Source organism: Equus quagga, chromosome 20 (genome assembly GCF_021613505.1).
Source record: "Equus quagga isolate Etosha38 chromosome 20, UCLA_HA_Equagga_1.0, whole genome shotgun sequence".
In the NCBI taxonomy this organism is placed as follows: domain Eukaryota; kingdom Metazoa; phylum Chordata; class Mammalia; order Perissodactyla; family Equidae; genus Equus; species Equus quagga.
This window is the reverse complement of record NC_060286.1, coordinates 32,800,554-32,821,878: the sequence shown is the minus strand read 5'-3', so window position 1 is coordinate 32,821,878 and position 21,325 is coordinate 32,800,554. Positions and strand designations below refer to the sequence as shown.

At 37.3% G+C, this 21,325-nt stretch overlaps 1 protein-coding gene across 1 annotated transcript in view; it reads left to right on the top strand.

Moving 5' to 3' along the window:
• RPS6KA5 (ribosomal protein S6 kinase A5) overlaps positions 1 to 21,325 on the top strand; it is a 170,910-nt gene that overhangs the window by 35,515 nt on the left and 114,070 nt on the right. The window lies entirely within an intron of this gene.

The following is a 21,325-nucleotide window of genomic DNA, read 5'->3' as shown; positions in this document are numbered from 1 at the left end:
TGATTATGAATGTGAGAGTTGTTCATTATTTTTACAAGTTTGGATTTTGACATCATTTAAAAACAGAATAAAAAATTTAAATGACCAGGGAGCACTATAATTGTCTAGAACCTCAGCAGATCTGTAGCTTTTTATATGGCCACATAATTGTGCTGATACCCGTGTCATAAAATTGCAAGTGTTAATTGCTCAACTTGGTTTCAGGGGAATGGGTTATGTATTTCATGTTTGAAATAACAAGAGGGGACGGCAGGGGAGCAGGCTGCTGTCGGTGTCCGTAAGTCCTTCCAGAGCACTCCTTGACCTTTTTCTTAGAAATCACAGACTTGGGGTTGGAGCATCGTTGTGGTGGAGAAAACACAGTTAAAACTGAGATGGGAAAAGAAGGATGGGACAAGACAGGATGAATTTAGTCTTTTGGTCCCCAGTTTTCATAACATTAAATTAGATAGTTCGCTATGAGTTAAAAATGAACATTTTTTGAAAGTAGGATTATTCTTGAAAAATGAGTTGGCAGTAACCCTTTGAAAGTTTATAGCTGTAAGCACAAATTATTGCAAACTGAAATTTGATTCAGGGCTGCAACATTTAAGTGCTAATAGAAAGCAAATTGGCACTATTAGCAGCATGTCGTCTGGAAAATAGAAAAAGGAAAGGGTGTTAAAGTACTTCTCACAATAGAATGACGTGTAGAGGCGACAGTAGCATTGCAGTGTAAAAACGAGGTTATGACTTAAGAGGAACAAAGTGCCGCTGTATTTTCTTACATCAAGTTGAAATCTGATCCTTGGGAATATTACTTGGGACTATTAAGAACTACTTTATATCTTTCATGGAAGGGGTAGTTTAAAATATATCAACAAATATAAAAATAATTTTGGGAGCACTTCGGAAGCCAGAATATTTGCCTTGCTGTAATGGTTTAAGTTTTTGTCATTTATAAGTTATCTAACTTTTTGTTTGCCAAAATACTGAAGCGTGGCTTCTGTTGTAAATAAGCAATGCCACGCTGACTGGGAATAGTGCGGTTCTGCCCTTTACCTAGGGTTAGGTTTGAAGCGCAGTTGTCTTTAAACTGTCAGAGAGCTGATGATTTATAAAGTTACACTAAGGGAACTTGCTTTTGAAAATAAATCTTCTAAAAACTTCTGTGCAATCCTTTTGATGTGCTGTGTTGTTCCCTAAGTTATCTTTTTCTTCACATTTTTGTGTATGTTAGGGTCAGACATTTGCCATGGCCAGGAAATGAAGTATTCGAGTTGACTGTTCTTTTAAAGCTATATGTTTTATAATAATTGTGAATTTTCAAATAACCTGACTTCAGTAAAATTCTTTAGTGTCCACTGACCAGCTTCATTTGGAGGTCCCACAGGCATTTTGTGTACTGATTTTTAATTCATAAAGTTTATATTCACCAAATCTGTACACACACACACAGCTGCATGTTAAATTGTGATATGCTATTAAATCACATGCCATTACAGCAAGGACAGAAAAACTTGCAACATTTAGGAGTAATGTGTTAATAAATAATCTATTTTATAAAATGGAACAAGTTGTTTAGATGATATAGTATAAGATGTATCACAAATGTATGCATTTTGAAAATAAGTCTTAGAAGCTTTATATTGCTATTTAGAAATATGTGGCTTCTAAAAAGCAAGCATTAACTTTGCTAAGGAAATAGATATGTATGCAAAACAATGCCCAAATAAACATTAAGAAAATCCTTGTTGAATCTGAAAACTTCTTCTTATAATATTCATGTATAAAAAAGTATTTTCATGATTTTTACTTTATAGCTGTAATTCTTTTCTATTGAGATATAATTTGTGAGTTTTGACAAATGAATACAGTTCATTTGCAACATTTTGAAAACTGGTCTTCACTTGTCTTTTACTCTGAGTACTTTATGATCTCATGGTCACTTAAGGATTATCATTTTGAACTTTAAAGATTGCACTATGGCTATTCAGAATTTAATAATTTTGGTAATTTCCAATGTTTTCGCTTTGTGCATAGTAGTATTAGTGAATAACGTGTTAGGGAATTTCATTTTCCTCTCCCTACTCTCAGTGCCTGAGTGTAGCCTTTATCGTTTCTGGCCTTGACTATTATATCAACCTGTCCATTGGCTTTGGTGTCTTGCATCTCAGTTCCTTTCTAATTCATCTTCCACACCGCTGCTGGTGGTCTCTCTAAGGTACAGAACTGGTTATCTTAATCCTCTGCTTAAAATCTCTCATTGGCTCCCTCTTACCTTTAAAACAAATACATACTTTTTCAAATCAAACACAGAGTCCTTCATGGATTAGTTCCTGCCTTGTGTCCTGCGGTGCCTTCTTTCCCGTTCCTTCACATGCTCCTTCCCGTCTGCACTAATTGCAGATTCCCAGTTATGCCATGTTCTCTGTCGTCTTGGTGCTATTGTTTGCTTTTCCTTCTGATGTGCAGGCTTTTCTCTGCTTTGCTGTCCATCAATGCCTGACTTCCCCAAACCTTCAGACGGGTGAGATGCTCTTGTGCTCTTCTGGTACTCTGTCTATCTCAGACCTCTCTAGTAGTGCTTGTACCTGCACCTTGGGCTTCTTCACTTGCCTGAGTGCCTCCTCTGGACCCTGCACTACGTAGCCTCAGGGAGTGTGTCTGCTCCAGCCTTGCTGGTGCTTTGGACAATACAGGTAAGCATTCAGAATGTTTGTTCAATTAGTAGGCTATATAGTTAATGTAGAGTATGATGACTACATAAAACCTACGAAATAGAAAAGGAGAAGAAAAATGTATTATCACAGCAATGGGCACCAGAATTCCTTGTATGGAGGGAACTGCCCCGGCGGCATTGCCTTGATAGCAGGCTCACTTAGGGATGTGAGTATGAATGTTAACTGGAGCTGAGAGGTCAGAAGCGAGGAAGCTGCTTGTCAGGAAACAAGGGGACAGATTTGCCTAATAGGGCAGGAGAGAGAGAAACAAAGGAGGAAAGTCAGAAAACGGATGTGAGGCCAGGGAAGAGGTGAGATAAAGCCTCCTCTCCCAAGGGTGGAAGATGGAGAGAGATTGAGAGTGTTCCTACTTCCAATTCCCTTTTCGTTGTTGCTGTGTGTGCCGCTACTCTGCCTTTTTCCAGAAATCTTCACCGAAGTCTCGTATGCTAAGGAATGCCTTTTGCACGTGTTTGGGTTTTGCTTTTGCATTTTATTGAACTCAAAGAAAGACCCACACGTTGTGTCTGGACCCGCGCAGTGCAGAAAAGAGACAATGCACAGGTACCTCAGAGGGTGCTGAGGATGTCAGCTCTCCTGGTAATTGAGAGAAACCTTGGGGGAGGGGGAGGCCTTGGACTTGCACAGGCCGTGGCTCTGCAGGGTTTGAGTCCATTTAGTCTAGATTATAAGGAGCTGGCAAGCCTCAACTAGTAAGTAGGATACCTGCGCAATAAGAAAAGACTGGAAGTGAAAGTAGTAGTATTAGGATGGTGGGGTTACAGTCACCCCCACCCTGAGACTTTCTCTGTTATAGTTCACAATAAAAGAAAAGTTTTAAAAAGAGGAAAATGTCTACAATATAGTGTCATATCTTTCACACGAGAACTTGGAAATTTTAGAGGTTAATATTGATATTTCTTTAACATTGAAGGTGCTAGAAAGGGGAAGATGAAACTCATCATTGAGGAATAGGGAATTTGGGCCAGGACTGAAACTCCTTTCTTTACCAAAAACAGGAACTTTTTTTTATTAACTTGTTAGACTTTGTTTCCCTCTTTTTTTTTTTTAATTGATGAGCTAATGTCTCAGAAAAAAATAATCTATTAAGTACTGAGAAAATTGGCCAAGGTTTTGAGTAGACATTAAGTTTTAGAAGTTGATGGTGTTGTGTAGATTGTAGATTTATAATAAATTACGGCTTAAATATTGTTTCTGCTGCAACAAGCTGTAAGTTTCTCTACTTCCTATTGCATCCACAGCTAAATCTCACAATGTTGCTTTTTGTAATTGTTCTCTTTTTCTTCTGAAATGAAAAACAATCAAAACCATTGGCAAGGTCACAGGATACTACTGCAGTGTCTTGTATATATTGCTGTGGAGTGTTTCTTGAGAGCCGCAAATAGGATTCAATGCTGGGATCATTATACTATTTGTATTTCCGTGCTCTGATTTCATGCATATAGTTGTAGTTATAATCATAAAAGACTGATGTATAAACCCAAATGACACTTCACTGACTTACAGTGGGAAATACAAATAAACAAGTACATGAAACGTTTGTTTGCTCGATTAGTGCATTTTTCCTTTTGGGTAAAGGTATCAAGTTAAAATTGGGTTGCCTGGTGACCATGGCATTGAAAAAAAGGGAGTTGGTTGTACAGCTAAAGACATAGAGGCTCAAGAGTGTGATCCAGTTATCTCCAGGATAGGGGTGTTCCTCCTAGGAGACCTGGTGTTCGAAGCGACTGGTTAGGCTGTCCCCTGGAAAGTGCTGCCCAGTTTGGCATCTTATTTTTTAATTTTCGTTTTTCCCAGTCTATCTTGTCCATTCTTTAGATATTTTAGTTCTTTTGATTAGGATACTTCAGTTCCTTCTACCCTGCTTACAGTGATTTTTATCTCTTAAGGTGACTTCGTAGATTTCATTTCATCCTTTATTGTGTATGTTAGCCACGCTGATTTCTGAGGCATTTTACTCTTGCTTCATTGCACTCCCTCTCTGGTACTCCCCTCACAGACCATGTGTGTCCTTTAAAAAGACTGTAGATAATCTTTCTTCATCCTCAACATGTCCTTATCCTTCTCTCTGTCCTTAATCCCTGTCTGTAACCCCTTCCTTCCTAGACCCCATTATTTATCACTTCCTGAAGGATCTGCTCCCTTAGGAACCACTACTCTCATCTCCGCTTTTTCCAGCCTTTCCCATATTCCCTTTGTCCCTCGGCCTTCTCACTCATCTGCCTTCTAAGTTGCAAAAAAGTTTCATATGATCCTTTCCCATTTTCCCTCTATTCCTTCTTTTTATATCCCCATTCTTTGAACAGAATTATCTATATCCATTGTTTTTAAGGATGTTGTTTTGTTTTTCCATCCCCACTCTTACACCCTGACCTCCCTGCATAGACTTTGAGGCTCAAGCTTTGTTTCTTCATACTATAAAGGATCGAACTACAACTCAGGAACAGCCAAATGGAAGAGTCCTAGGCAAGGCATTTGGAGGGCGTGAGGGTGGGGAATATGTAGCTTCTGTGCCCTCTCAGGGAGCACCACCACACCAGCACCTGTGTGTGCACCAACTCAGAACCTCTGAGAACCCTGAACTCCATTGTTTAGGGGTTTTTATGGAGGTTTCATTATGTAGACATGATTGATTAAATCATTGGCCATTGGTGATTAACTGGATCTCCAGCCCCTGTCCCCTCCCCAGTGGTGGGAGGGGGGAGGCTGAGAGGGTGGGGCTGAGAGTCCTTGGTCTCTAGCAACCAGCCCCAGTCCAAAAGCTATCCAGGGGGCCCCAGCCACCAGTCATCTCATGAGCATACAAAAGACACTCCTACCACTCTGGAGATTCCTAAGCTTTTGGGACAAAGACCAAATCTATATTTCCCATTGTACCACAGTTTGACTTCATTGAGGATCAATTTTTAATCGACATTATGTCCTTCCTTGGATTTTATTCACTGTTAGTTTTCTAACCGTTTCTCTGGCTCTTTTTCTTCTTGCATCCTAACTCCTGGTCATCATCGACTCATTCCTCTTTTTGTGTGGTCTCCTGAAGGGCTTTCTTCTTAAAGCTTTAGCCATTGCCCCTGTCCTGTAACTTTGTGCATTGTAGGGAAAGAAAAATCTTTTTCCCCTACCCATCTAAGTTCTTAACTGGGACCCCTGTAACAAAGGACAAATTAACAAGAGAAAAGCATACTAATTTATTTAACGTAAGTTTTATATGACATGGAGCCTTTGTAAGGAAATAAAGACTTGAAGAAACAGTTAAACCTGAACTTTTTTATATTGGGTTTGATGAGGAGTGGAAGGAAAGTCGTGGAAAAAGGGTATCATGGACAAAGGGAATGAAGTAAGTGTGGTAAACTGGGGGAGACTTAGCAAGGCCTGTTCGCTCAGATTCCTCTCTGTGTCCCCTGTCTTCAGAGAGAAGGATGCTCCTTTCCTCGGGGTATAGGGAGGGCACCTCTCACAGGAGGGTTTTATGACCTGCTTCAGGGGGAGGTCAGAAAGCTTCTTGCATGTGCTGTTTCTCAAATTCCTTCATCTTAAAATATTCAGTATGCCAAGGTGCTATATTTTGGGGTAGCATGTCCTGAACCTCATCAGCATGCTGTCTCTGCAGAGCTTTAGTTCCTTGTCTAGAACTGCCTACATGGCAGCCCTTTTGGGAGCTCATGCCATTGCTTTAAAATCAATGTTGAAACCCAAAAACTTCCCCTTTCAACTTCCCCTTTCAACAAAATTCTGTCTACCGTTCACCAGACTTTCATTTCTTGTACTTTAGATATGGGGCCAATGGGAAAAAATGGAACAGAAGTTCAATTAATTTGTCTTTGAAAGTGGGGACCCTGTCCTGTTTGCTTTTAGTCTCAGCACCCAAGTCAGATGTTCAGCAAACGTTTCTTGAACTGATTATTACCGTGATTCTTAGGTTCATTCTTTCCTCTTCATTCTAGTTTCTGCTCAGACCAGACCCTCATTGGCACACATCTAGTTTATTGTGATAACTTCACTGTCTTCTAGCCTTAGTCTTTCTTTGCTTCTGTCCACATGGCACGCTACTGCCAGAGTAATTTTCCTAGAACCTTACTTTCATCTTATCAAGAGCCGTTATTGCCTATGGATTCATTAAAACTAATTAGTCTGGCATTCTAGGTTTTGAATCAGCTGGTTTCATGTACCTGTTTGGTGTTATATTTTTACTGTTTGTCCTGAACCCGTTGTAGCTAATTTGAACAGTCCTCTTACTATTCTCTACTAGGAAAATACTTATTCCTACTTAAGCTTTTGCTCCAGCTATTCTGTTAGCCCAGAATTCCCCAGCCATTCTCTCGTCTTTGCCAGTTCAAATCCTGTAGCTGTTAGTGAAAGACCTGGCATCTTGCTCAGGTGTTACTAGGCATTTGCTGAGTGTTAAATGGGTGATCGAGGACCTATGTTCTCAACGCGCATTTCTAACTAGCTTCATTTGATAATATATTCCCCTTAATGTCCGCAGACTCCATAATCCTCTTTATTAAATTACATTTCTCAGTTTATGGCAAGTTTAATAAGTGATTAATTCATTGAATAAAATCCGGCATATGAGTACCTTAGTCATATGCTAAGATACTTGGCTTGAAATGGTTTCAAAAGCATTATTCTCTTCATTTCTACTTTAATTGTAAAAGTGCTTTTAAATTAAACCTTTTCTTAGCTTTAACACAAGTGAATCATTAGATCTAATCAAATGATTTCAGCACATGCTCTGTGCGTTTACATTTGTGCCGCTTAGCAGAAATTATGGTAACAGAATGAAGAATGTGTTTTTACTGATTGTTTTTCTCCACCAGAGTGGGAAGTTCCAAGTTAAATATCTCACAACTTAAAGAAAAAATCATAGATAATATGCATTACAAATTACATTTGGTAATAGAATTGCCTAGAAAGTTGGGTTAAGAAGCTGTTTATCAATCATAGGTTTATGGCTAAAATCCTGGAGGAATATGCCAAGGATTAGCAATAGTTATCTCTGAGTGGTTGGGAGTATGGGAGATTTTCAAGGTCTACCTTAGGCCTATTTGTCTATTTTTTTTAAAACTATGAACCTGGATTATTTTATAATAAATAAACAACAAAGCTATTTAAATTTGGCAGAAAAAACAATTATCCTTTTAGTCTAAATTTATTATTTTAAAAATTACATCAGTTATATTTTCCCACACTGCACATAACCATATTAATATTATAGGATTAGCTGAAGGAATCCAGTCATAGTGTAAAGAACCAAGTATTTTATATTCATTGTATAAATAAGATTTTTCCTTTTTAATTATTTGCTAATAATTCAAACTGTTTCCTAAAGGGAATAATTTAAATATGGAAATTCATTTGTTTTGGCAAATTTTTTTTTTAGCTTTTTTTTTTTAACTTTTTGTTAAGATTATGATAGTTTACAATCTTGTGAAATTTCAGTTGTACATTATTGTCAGTCGTGTTGTAGGTGCACCACTTCACCCTTTGTGCCCTCCCCTCACCCCCCTCTTCCCCTGGTAACCACCAATAAGTTCTCTTTGTCTACATGTTTAACTTCCACCTATGAGTGGAGTCATACAGAGTTCATCTTTCTCTATCTGGCTTATTTCACTTAACATAATACCTTCAAGGTCCATCCATGTTGTTGTGAATGGGACGATTTTATCTTTTTTATGGCTGAGTAGTATTCCATTGTATATATATACCATATCTTCTTTATCCAATCATTAGTTGATGGGCATTTAGGTTGCTTCCACGTCTTGGCTATTGTAAATAATGCTGCGATGACCATAGGTGTGCATGGGACTTTTGGAATTGCTGACTTCAAGTTCTTTGGATAGATACCCAGTAGTGGGATGGCTGGGTCACAAGGTATTTCTATTTTTAACTTTTTGAGAAATCTCCATACTGTTTTCCTTGGTGGCTGCACCAGTTTGCATTCCCACCAACAGTGTATGAGGGTTCCTTTTTCTCCACAACCTCTCCAACATTTGTCACTTTTTGTTTTGGTTATTTTTGCCATTCTAACAGGTGTAAGGTGATATCTTAGTGTAGTTTTGATTTGCATTTCCCTGATGATAACTGATGGTGAGCATCTTTTCATGTGTCTATAGGCCATCTGTATATCTTCTTTGGAGAAATGTCTGTTCATGTCCCCTGCCCATTTTTTGATCGGGTTGTTTGATTTTTTGTTGTTGAGCTGTGTGAGTTCTTCATATATTATGGAGATTAACCCTTTGTCAGATAAGTAACTTGTAGATATTTTTTCCCAATTAGTGGGCTGTTTTTTTGTTTCAGTCCTGTTTTCCCTTGCCTTGAAGAAGCTCTTTAGTCTGATGAAGTCCCATTTGTTTATTCTTTCTATTGTTTCCCTTGTCTGAGGAGTTATGGTCTCTGAAAAGATCCTTTTGATACTGATGTCAAAAGTGTGCTGCCTATATTCTCATCTAGAACACTTATTGTTTCAGGTCTAATCTTTAGGTCTTTGATCCATTTTGAGTTTATTTTTGTGAATGGTGAAAAAGAATGGTCAGTTTTCATTCTTTCACATGTGGCTGTCCAGTTTTCCCAGCTCCATTTGTTGAAGAGACTTTCTTTTCTCCATTGTGGGCCCTTAGCTCCTTTGTCAAAGATTAGTTGTCCATAGATGTGTGGTTCTATTTCTGGGCTTTCAATTCTGTTCCATTGATCTGTGCACCTGTTTTTGTACCAGTACCATGCTGTTTTGATTACTGTAGCTTTGTAGTATGTTTTGAAGTCAGGGATTGTGATGCCTCCAGCTTTGTTCTTCTTACTCAGGATTGCTTTAGCAATTTGGGGTCTTTTAAAAAATTTGTGGACTTCTTGTAAAGGGCTTGGTTAAATTCAGTCTTAAAAGTGATTTCCTAACCAGGGAGTATACATATAGTATAATAACACTAATCAAGAAGTGAAGGATTTTCAGTGGGATAGTTCCTAATATTTTAATAAGGACAAAATTGCTTAAAATTGCTTTGTGATAGCATTAAAACTATTCACACCTAGTCTTTCTAAATAATTAAACTTGGTATTGCCTGAGGGTAAAAAGCCTTTAAATGCTTTTGATGAAAGGAGACTAAGCTGATCAACAATATAGGTAGGCCTAAAGTTGACCTCGAAAAGTTTAAAAATATTTAATGTTTTAGTCTAAGTTTACTAATATTTAACAACTCATGTGACGTGGGCATCAAAATTTGTTGTTAGTGCCGTCGAGTTGATTCTGGCTCCTAGCCACCCTGTGTCCAGCAGAGTGGATCCCCGCCCGGTCCTTTTACGCCATCCTCTCACCTCTCAGAGTGTATCAGACAGTGCTCTGCTAACATTCATAGGGTTTTCATGGCCAATTTCTTTGGAAGTGGGTGGCCAGGCCTTTCTTCCTACTCTGTCTTAGTCTAGAAACTGCTGAAACCTGTCCACCATAGGTGACTCTGCTGGTATTTGAAAGACCAGTGGCATAGCTTTTAGCCTCACAGTAACACACGGCCGCCACAGTATGACAACTGACAGACAGATGGTGTGGTTCCCTGGCCAGGAAAAGAACCTGGGCCATGGCAGTGAGAGAGCCAAATCGTAACCACTAGACCGTCAGGGCTGGCCAGGCATCAAAATAGATGGTAGATATCAGCAAATGATGTGGTCATACTGCTCTGTACCAATTAGATAGCTCTAGTCTTAAGTTTTTAAAGTTTGTTGACATTCTTTGTTATTTTATATATTTGTGAAGAGTTTTCATAAGGCATTGTTTCTGTGGGAAGGAGTTAATCCTTTTAGTTAGGATTTAGGGTCTGAGGGTGAGGTTTTGATACCATTATGCTGTTATAGCCAGAAATCTATAAATGCCTGAACTCTGCCCAGCCAATCTTTTCTCTTCCCTCAGGAGTCATGAGGGAGCTGTCTGCCAGGAACCGTGGTCGGTGGTACTCAGAGTGCCACTTCAGTAAAAGCTTTGCAAACCTTCAACACACCAGTGTGTAACTCTTTCTTAAAAGTAGCACTGGTGCATGTAGTTTAGGCTTAAGGCCTAGGTGAAGATTCCTTCGTCCCTCCCAACCCCATCTAGTCATAATCTTGGGACCAGCCTATGAAGTGTATGAGTTAGAAGGTTAGAGGGGAGAACAAACTAGTCAGTGAATACTGAGTCCCAAGAGAACCTCCAAAACCACTTTGTTAATTGCTGTGTATAGTGAAGGGAGGAGTGCAGGAGAATGGCCATTTGGCCCCAGGGGGTTAGGCCAACCCAGAAATGAGACAAAAAAACAGACTTCAGGGACTGCTCTTTTAACACACTCACTCCACCTACTGCTCACTCTGCCCAAGCAGAATTTTGGACGTTTGGATAATTAGATTAGTAACCTCTCTTACTTTTGGGGAGAACTAGTCAGGAGGTTGGGCAGAGGCATGGCTGCCACAGGGGCAGGGGGCTCCTGCAACCACAGTGAAGTACCATCTACTTGCGTGTTTGGATCAAGACAATGGACAATTTTATTTCAGTAGTACAGGCCTGTTTCTGGTACAGCCTTGTCCCAGGCATGCAGGTAGCTCCATACCATCTCATCAGCACATCATTTTGGACTTTACTAAGGTGTGGATGGCTCAGAAACGCAGAAGATTTCTGTAATTGGCTGATGTTTATTTCACCTCCGGGATAAAATAAAATGGGTAAATATTTTAAGTCTTATTCTAATAAATGTTAGTATTGTTGCTGGGAAGTTTGAGCTCTTGCTCTTAGGTTAACAATTTAATTAAGAGAAATGTAGTTTATTTTTAGACTGTTATGCTCAAAGGCTTCTAATTACAATGACAAATAATAGCATAGAAATGAGAACCATTTAGACACCTAGACTCATGCTTGAGTGTGTATTTGTCTTTGCGTAGGATTCTAATAGTGTCATATTTACCATTTATTTTATGAGTTTTGTCATTAGCACAATAAAAAAATCTTTATAATTAACAAGTATTTCCTCTCTGCCTAAATATGATAGAGTTTTCTGTTGATTCGCTTCCATATGTGTGATCACTTACATTGCCTAGCAGATGTAATGTGAAAGAAAGTATCATATGGCTGGTAAGTTCAAGATCCCTGAGATGGGCCTATATCATAGCCCCTTATTTATTTTTACTCTTTGAAGTTAACTTGCTGAGGCAGTAGTTGAAGTAGAAACTGCTATAATAATGTTGACTGTAGGAAGACTTTTGCTTCTTGTGATGTCAAAATAAGACTGCCTCCTGGAGAATTCCTTTGCAGAAAATAACTATAAAACCTGGACTTAATACAAAAAGCAACTATTTAAGGCGCTTGAGAGTGAACAGAAGCAGACAGACTGTAAAGGGGAGTACCCAGTTGGAGGAGAGGAGGAGGGAAGCTGTAAGAAGTAGCTTTGCCTCTCCACTGATTATAGCTTCAGGCTAAGTACAGTCCAGGCTCTGGGGACTCTGGTGGAAAAAACAGTAGTCTCTCTGGCCAGGGAAACTAGAAAACTGAGACCCAGAGAACCCTGATGACTGAAAATCATGGAGGAATTTCAGAAGGAGAGGAGTCAGAGGAGGGCGAGTCCTCAAATTTTGTGTCCACACATCTCTGACTGACCTCTGAACCATGCATGAGTACAGCAGATGTGGAACAGTACAGCTAAAGACAGAAGGTCTGAACTGGACTAGAGCTGCCTCCTAAGAAGTAGAGTTCGCAGTTCAAGTCAAGCCCAGCCAAGCCATGATATTTGCCTGCCAAGTTAAGAGAAATAACTCTCGTTAGAGAAAAAAATAATCTAGAGCCTTCACAAATTAACATTTATAGTATTAAGGGTACAATCCAAAATTACCCTATGTATGATAAATCAAGAAAATGGGACATATCCCAAGAGGAAAGAAAATCAGCTGAGTCTTATCCTGAGATTAATGAGATATTGGCAATAGCAGACAAGAATTTTACATCAGCTATTACAATATCCTCAATGAAATAAAACAACATGCTTTCAGTGAATGAAAAAATAAATCAGATTAATAGAGACAATGAGAAAGAACCAAATGAAAGTTCTAGAAATGAAAAATACAATATTTTAAATTAAAAAATCATTGGATGGATTTAACAGTTGACCAGCGATGACAGAAGGAAAAGTAAGTGAACCTGGAGATAGAGCTGTAGAAATTAACTAATATGAAGAACAGAGAGAAAACATATTGGAAAAAAATGAATAGAGTCTCAGGGACCTCTTAAGTAGTATCAAACAATTTAACATACATATAATTAGAATCTCAGAAGGAAAGGAGAGTAGAGGATAGAAAAATATTTGAAAAATTAAGGCAAAAATTCTCCAAATTTGATGAAAAACAAATTTATAAATATAAGATACTCAATGAATATCAGGCTCAGTGAATCCAATGAGGTCCACCTCAAGACACGTCATGGCAAAACTGTTGAAAGATAAAGAGCAAATGTTCAAAGCAGTAAGAGCAAAATGACACATTTCAAACAGAGAAGCAATGATCTATTTTTTGACTGACTGCATCTCAGAAACTATGGATGCGAAAAGAGAGTGGAAGAACACATTTAAAGTGCTAGAAGAACAGAAAAAGTCAATCCAGAATTTTATATCAAAGGAAAATATTCTTTGAGAATGAAGAAGATTCCAGAATTAGCAGTAGTAATGGCACAATCTTGTGAGTGTACTAAAAACTACTGAATTATGCACTTTAAAAGGGAATTTTATGTGAATTATATCTCAAAAAAATTTTTAATGAAGGTAAAAAAAGTCTTTTTCAGATAAAAGAAAACTCAGAAAATTCATCACCTGCACTACAAGAAACGTCAAAGGAAATTCTTTAAGGCTGAGGAAAAGTGATACCAGATGGAATTTTGGATCTTTAAAAAAGAAGGATCATCAAAAATGATAAATATCTGCAGAAATGCAAAAGTCTCTCTATTTCCTCTTAATTTCTTTATAAATTGTATCATATGAGCAAAACTTATAACATTGTCTTGTGAAGTTTATAATATATGTAGAAGATATTATTAACTCCATGTAATGTATAGTAGCTATTCCATAAAGGATGATTGCAAGTTTTCCATATTAGCTGTAAGAGGACTATGAATAGTTAGAGATGTATATTGTAATCCTTAGAGCAATAACTGCACAGATAATGCAAAGAAGTAGAGCTAAAATTGCCAATGCCAAACTAGAAATGAAATTCTAAAAAGCATTCAAATGATTTTTTTAAAAGTCATAAAAGAAGGAACATGGGAACAAACAACAGAAAAGACAAGTCAAAAACAAATAATAAAATAGTAGACCCAAACCCAACAATATCAATAATTACATTAAATTGTTAATAGATTAAACTATTAATAATTATTATTAAAATTATATATTATTAAATAATTAATTATTAAACTATTAATAGATTAAACTATTAAACTAGCAGTTTAGGTTAAAATGTTAATAGTTAAATACTCCAGACAAAATCCTAGCAGGCTTTTTTGGTAGAAATTCAAAACCTAATTCTAAAACTTATAAGAAAATGCAACAAAATCTTGAAAAAGAGATCGAAGTTGGGAGACTTATATTACCTGATTTCAAGACTTATGGTAACCAAGGCAGTGCACTGCTGGCGTGAGGCTAGACGTGGGTCACTGGAACAGAATATTAGAGTCATCAGATAGACTCACAGTTATGTGGTCAATTGATTTTTGACAACAGAGCCAATATAAATCAAAGGTGAAATCATAGGGGTTTTTTTTCCAGTGGTACTGGGACAACTGGATATCTGTATGAGAAAAAATGAGCTTTGATCCTTACATCACATCATACAAGAAAGTTAACTCAAAATGGATTATAGACTTAAATATTAGAGCTAAAATTATTAAACTTCTAGAAGAACATATAGGAGAGTGTCTTTGTGACGTTGGATTAGGCAAGGATTTCTTAAACAGGATCCAAAAAAGCACAGACTATAAAAGAAAAAATTTGGTAAGATGTACTTCATAAAAATTTTTAAAATTTGCTTTTAAAAAAGACACAGTTAAGAAAATAAAAAGGCAAGCTACAGAATTGGAGAATATATTTGCAAAACATATATCTGACAAAGTGCTTTTATTAAAATATATAAAGAAGTCTTATAACTCAACAGTTAAGACACAAAAAACTCTATAAAAAATGGACAAAAGATTTGAACAGTTCACAAAAAAAGATGTGTAAATGGCCAATAGACCCATGAAGTGATGTTCAATATCACTTGTTATCAAGAAAATGCAATTTAGGGACTGGCCCCCTGGCTGAGTGCTTAAGTTCGTGTGCTCTGCTTTGGTGGCCCAGGGTTTTGCTGGTTCAGATCCTGGGCGTGGACATGGCACCACTCATCGGGTCACGCTGAGGCAGTGTCACACATGCCACAACTGTAAGAACCCACAGCTAAAATATACAACTATGTACTGGGGGGATTTGGGGAGAAAAAGCAAAAAAAAAAAAAAGAAGAAAATTGGCAATAGTTGTTAGCTCAAGTGCCAATCTTTAAAAAAAAAAAAAAGAAAGAAAATGAAATTTAAAACCACATTGAGAATGTAGAAAATTCAAAGGAATCAGCAAACAAATTCCTGGAACTGATAAGTGATTATAGCAAGGTTGTAGGATACGAGATTGATCATACAAAAGTCAGTTGCTTTCCTATATACCAGCAATGAACAAGTGTAATTTGAAATTAAAAACACAATACCATTTACATTAGCACCCCTAAAGATGAAATACTTAGGTGTAAATCTAACAAACTATGTACAAGATTAATATGAGGAAAGCGACAAAAGTCTTGTGCAAGATGTCAAATAGGAACTAAATAAATGGAGAGATATTCCATGTTCATGGACAGGAAGACTCAATATTGTCAAGATGTCAGTTCTTCTTGACATAATCTATAGATTCAGGGCAATCCCAATCAAAATCCAAGCAAGTTATTTTGTATATATCAGTAATCTGATTCTAAAGTTTATATGGAGAGTCAACAGATCCAAAATAGCCAACACAATATTAGAAGAACAAAGTCAGAGGACTGACGTTACCCAAATTTAAGACTTACTGTAAAGCTACAATAATCAAGACAGTGTGGTATTGGGGAAAGAACAGACAGATAGATGGATAGAGCAGAATAGAGAGCCCAGAAATAGACCTACATAAATAGAGTCAAGTGATCTTTGACAAAGGAGCAAAGACAATGCAATGGAGCAAAGATAGTCTTTTTAACAAATGGTGCTGGAACAACTGGACATATACATGCAAAAAAAAATGAATCTAGACACAGACCTTACATTCTTCACAAAAATTAACTTGAAATGGATCACAGACCTAAATGTAAAATGTAAAACTATAAAACTCCTAGAAGATAGCATAATAGAAAACCTAGGTGACCTTGAGAATGGCAATGATTTTATAATTTTTTTACTTCTTTTTTTTTGCTGAGGAAGATTTTCCCTGAGCTAACATCTGTTGCCAATCTTCCTCTTTTTGCTTGAGGAAGATTTGCCCTGAGCTAACATCTGTGTTAATCTTTATCTGTTTTGTATGTGGGACACCACCACAGCATGTTCACCAGAAAGTGGTGTAGGTTCACACCTGGGAAGCAAACCTGGGCTGCCAAAGTGGAGCGTGCTGAACTTAACCACTAGGTGACAGCAATGGCCCCTGGCAATGACTTTTTAGATATGACACCAAAGGCATGATCCATGAAAGAAAGAATTGATAACCTGGATTTCATTAAAATTAAAAACTTCTGCTCTGGAAAAGACAATGTCAAAAGAATGAGAAGACAAGTTAAATTCTGGGAGAAAATATTTGCAAAAGACGCATCTGGTACAGGACTGTTATCCAAAATATACAAAGAACTCTTAAAACTCAACAGTAGGAAAATAAGCATGCCGATTAAAAGGGCCAACAACCTTGACAGACACTTCACCAAAGAAGATATACAGATGGCAAATAAGCATATGGTGAGATGCTCCACATAATATGTCATCAGGGAAATGCAAATTAACTACTATTAGAATGGCTAAAATCCAGAACACTGACAACACCAAATGCTAGTGAGGATGTGGAGCGACAAGAACTCTCACTCATTGTTGGTGGGAATACAGAGTGGTACAGTCTCTGGAAGACAGTTGGGCAGTTTTTTACAAAACTAAACATAGTCTTAAAATATAACCCAGCAATTGTGCTCCTTGGTATTTACCCAAAGGAACTGAAGACTTAATGTCCACACAAAAACTGGACATGGATGTTTATAGCAACTTGAGTCATAGTTGCCAAAACCTGGAAGCAACTGAGATGTCCTTCAGTCGGTGAATGAATTAATAAACTGTTACATCCAGACAAGGGAATGTTATTCAGCACTACAAAGAAGTGAGCTGTGAAAAGACATGGAGGAAACTTAAGTGCATATTACGAAGTGAAAGAAGCCAATCTGAAAAGGCTGCATGTTGTCTGATTATAGCTATGGTGACATTCTAGAAAAGGCAAAACCATGGAGACAGTAAAAAGATTAGTGGTTGCCCAGAGTTAGGGGCAGGGAAGAACGACTAGGTAGAGAACAAAGGGTTTTTAGGACAGTGAAACTACTCTATGTGATACTAAACACTACAACGGTAAATACATTTGTCTAAATCCATAGAATGTCCACCACCGAGAGTGAGCCCTAATGTAGACTTCGGACTTTGGATAATAATGATGTGTCAATGTAGGTTCATCCGTTGTAACAAATGGACCACTCTGGGAGGGGATGTTGATAATGGGGTAGAGGATGCATGAGTGGGGGCAGAGGGTATATGAGAAATCTCTGTACCTTCCATTCAGTTTTGCTGTGAACCTAAAACTACTCTAAAAAATAAAGCCTACAAACAAGTACAATTAGATACCACTTCATACTCATTAGAATGGCTAAAATTAAAGGTCTGAGATTATCATGTCTTCAAGAGAATGTGGAGCATCTGGACCTCACATATATATTGTTGGAGGGAATGCAAAATAGCACAGCCAATTTAATACAGTAGTATGATAGTATCTTACAAAGGTAGACATGGACCTATGGCATATAAAGCCATCTCATTGCTAGGTATTTACCCGAGAGAAATGAAAAATGAAAACCTAAGTCCACAAAAATACTTCATCATAGCCCAGAACTGCACACACCATCCCACATAGTCCATCAACTGGTGAATGGAAAAGCGAATTGTGGTATATCTGTGCTATGGAATACTACTCTAATAAAGAGGAATGAAGTAGTAACACACGCAGAAACCTGGGTAAACTCAAAAAACATTAGGCTAAGTAAATGAAACGAATGCAAAGAAACTATCCTGTATGATTCCATTTATATGAAATTCTAGAAATTTAAAACTAATGACTAGAAACTTTTCAGGATGATGGCACTGTTTTATTTCTTGATTGTGGGGAGGTTTTATGACTGTACACAATTACCAAATGCATCAAACTGTTCATTTAAATGGGTGAATTTTATTGTATGTAAATTATGTCTCAATAAAACTTAAAATGTATTAAATACATTTTTGGTGTTCAAATGTCTTCAGTTAATTTTCCCTTTGAGCAAAAAGTTGACCCATGAACTGTTTGCTTCTATTTCTCAGCACTTCAAAAGCAAAATAATAAGAAAATAAAATAAAAATCAGGGTTAAATGGTGAATGATATTACTTTTGTTTCAACACCAGTGAAATTGTAATTAATTTTATTAAATAAAAAAGTTATTTTTCATATTTTCAGAGTAGAAAGAGATGAACCAAAGGAATGTTTTCTGAGAACTGCAGATTCTAGCTTTGTGGACTGTTGTCAGGATAAAGATCTCTGTATCCTGCCCCATTGCAGTTATGATTGTTTGGTCCCCAAGTGAAATTAAGACAGAGAGGACAAAATAAAGGAGTACATTATGACAAGCTTGATCTTTCGTCCTTTACCCCAAACTGAATCTTTGCCCTGGGCGAGCTGCACTTGACCACATGGACCTACTTAAGACTTATAGGTCCCTTTGCCCTAAGCAGATACCCACTAAGCTTATTCATTGGAATCTCATTATCTTAAGCAAGAATAGGCCAGGAAAGATAAACTCTAGGAGAAACCTGAGGTGTAAAAAGAGTGTGTTTTCGTAAGCCCAAAGCTAAGTTCTTTTCAAGCCCGGCATTCTTGGGTTTTCTTAGGACCTGGGGCTTGTATGAGGGAGGGAAGAACCTCTCCCAAGCTCTGCCTTACCTCACCAGTTGCCTGGGAACAATCTCGATAGAAAAGCAATACAAAAAGTAAATAAACTTTCAGCAGCTAAGCCACAGAGAGGAGAATCCAAAGAGAACATAGCTCGAAGAAACCAGAGGTAACCTCCTCATCACTTGCAAACCTTAACCACCACCCGCCCCCCCATCAAGTACAGAAGGTATCAGTGCCCTCCATCTTGAACCCTGTCAGTTCTTCTCCCCAACCCTGAGACTAGGAGGTTGCAGAAGGCTTGAGCTCCCCTTGCAGACAAAGTGTTAATTTACGTGGAGAAACCAAATAAAGGTAGTAGGTTATGAGCAAAAACAGCCCTTCACAGATCATCTGAAAGATCTTTGTGAATGGCCAGGGTTTCCTGGATGGTATACTTTGTAGAACAAAGTGGAATTAATTTGTCACCTCTTTTAATTTCCTATGAAAGTAATTCTATGGTTAGTGAAGAAAGACTGAAGTGGCTGCCTGTCAAAAGATAGTTCCTTATCTTTCTAGTCTACCTGTACTTATAGATATGGGAGAAATATAGTGTATGGACAATGCTTTTGGAGAGTTGGGTCTTTACATATCTCATAGTAAATAAAAGATGATTCCTAATAGAGTCAGGAGAAATAATTTTTAAATATGACTCTTCAATAATGTCTTACACTTTTAAAAAATTTTGGCACAGTAAAAGAACAGAATTTAACATTCAGTTAGAGGAGAGTCAAATCATTATTTCAAAAGTGGTGGTGTCCTGTGAGCTTGACTTTTATATAATCTGCTTGATTTCTATACTGTAGGATATGCTATTGTGTGTTTACTGAGAGATACTACCTATGTTTTTGGTATTCATTTTATATTTATATTGACGCCAGAGTTGAGGCATGGACCATGTACTCTGATTGGTTCCCACTTTAAAATTATGCATGAATAGTCAGACTCTTAGAAACAGAAAGTAGAAGGGTGGTTCCCAGGGGCTGAGGGCAGAGAAAAAGAGGAGGAGTTGGGATGTAGAGCTTGTTTTGCAAGATGAGAAAGTTCTTGAGATCTGTTGCAAACAATGGATATAGTTAGCACTATTGTACTGTATACTTAAAAATAGTTAAAATAGTAAATTTTATGTTATGTGTGTTGACCATAAATTAAATTTTTTTAAATTATGTATTTAGTTAAACTTTGGAAAGACGCTAAAGTTACTTACCCCTGAAAATTTTAATTCTAGAAGTTCTTAGTTGGGTCTAATTTTCTTAAAATTGTAGTCCAAAAGGATTAACTTATTTACAAACACTTACAATAATGCATAATGGCACACAAGAAAGCACTGTATAGATTTAACTCATTTAATCCTCATCACAACCCTATGAGGTAGGTATTATTTTTTACCATTTTATTATGGACATTTTCAAATATACAGAGAATTTGAAAGAATTGTGCATTGAACACCCTAATACTCACTATCTAGATTCTGCAGTTAACATTTTGTTATATTTGCTTTATTACATCTCTGTCCATACCTATATTCATCCGTCAGTCCATCTTATTTTTTTAATGCATTTTAAAGTAAATTGCAGACATCAATACATTTTGAAGGTGGGTATTTTTATTATTCTCATTTTATACTACAACCATGTGAGACACAGAGAAGTAATTTGTTCAAGGTCACACAACTTAGAAGTGGTAGAACTAGGATTTGGACCAAGCATTTCCTGACTGTATCTCTAGAATGCTAATTCACGTAATATTAATAGGTCTTACCATAAAAGTAATTTTGTCATCCAATAAATTTGACAAATGTATTATCTTGGTCTTGAAGATCCACATGTATATTTTGACGATACAGGATCTTTGAGGTTTAGCTGTAGAGAAACCTATTTAACTCTGTTTAAGCCAACTATTTTCATATTTTTTTGACCATAGGACTCTATCCCCGACCTTTCTCCCAAAGATAACACCTATTAACATCTTATATAATAGGACCAGAATTCAACGGAATATACTTCAGAAAACGCTCACTTATAAGATATCCTAGTTTTACTTATTTAGGACAGAGTATGTTTTCGAAGAGTTTGTATTTTTAAACATACTTAAATGTCCTAGAATTTTAGAGCTGGCTGAGATCTTAGTGTTCGTTGAGACCTCCGCTTTCGTTTCAGAGATGAGAGAAGTGAGACACAGGGAGGTCAGGTGATTGATGCAAGCTAAAGCAGGGTGAAGTGCTTAGAGCAGAAATGGGGGTAGAACCCATCCTAGAACCTGGGGATGGCCTGTAGTAGACACTCAGGAAATGGTTTTTGAATAAACAAATACATCCTCTACATCTGTCCAGTTTTCTTTCCACTACATGTCTATCT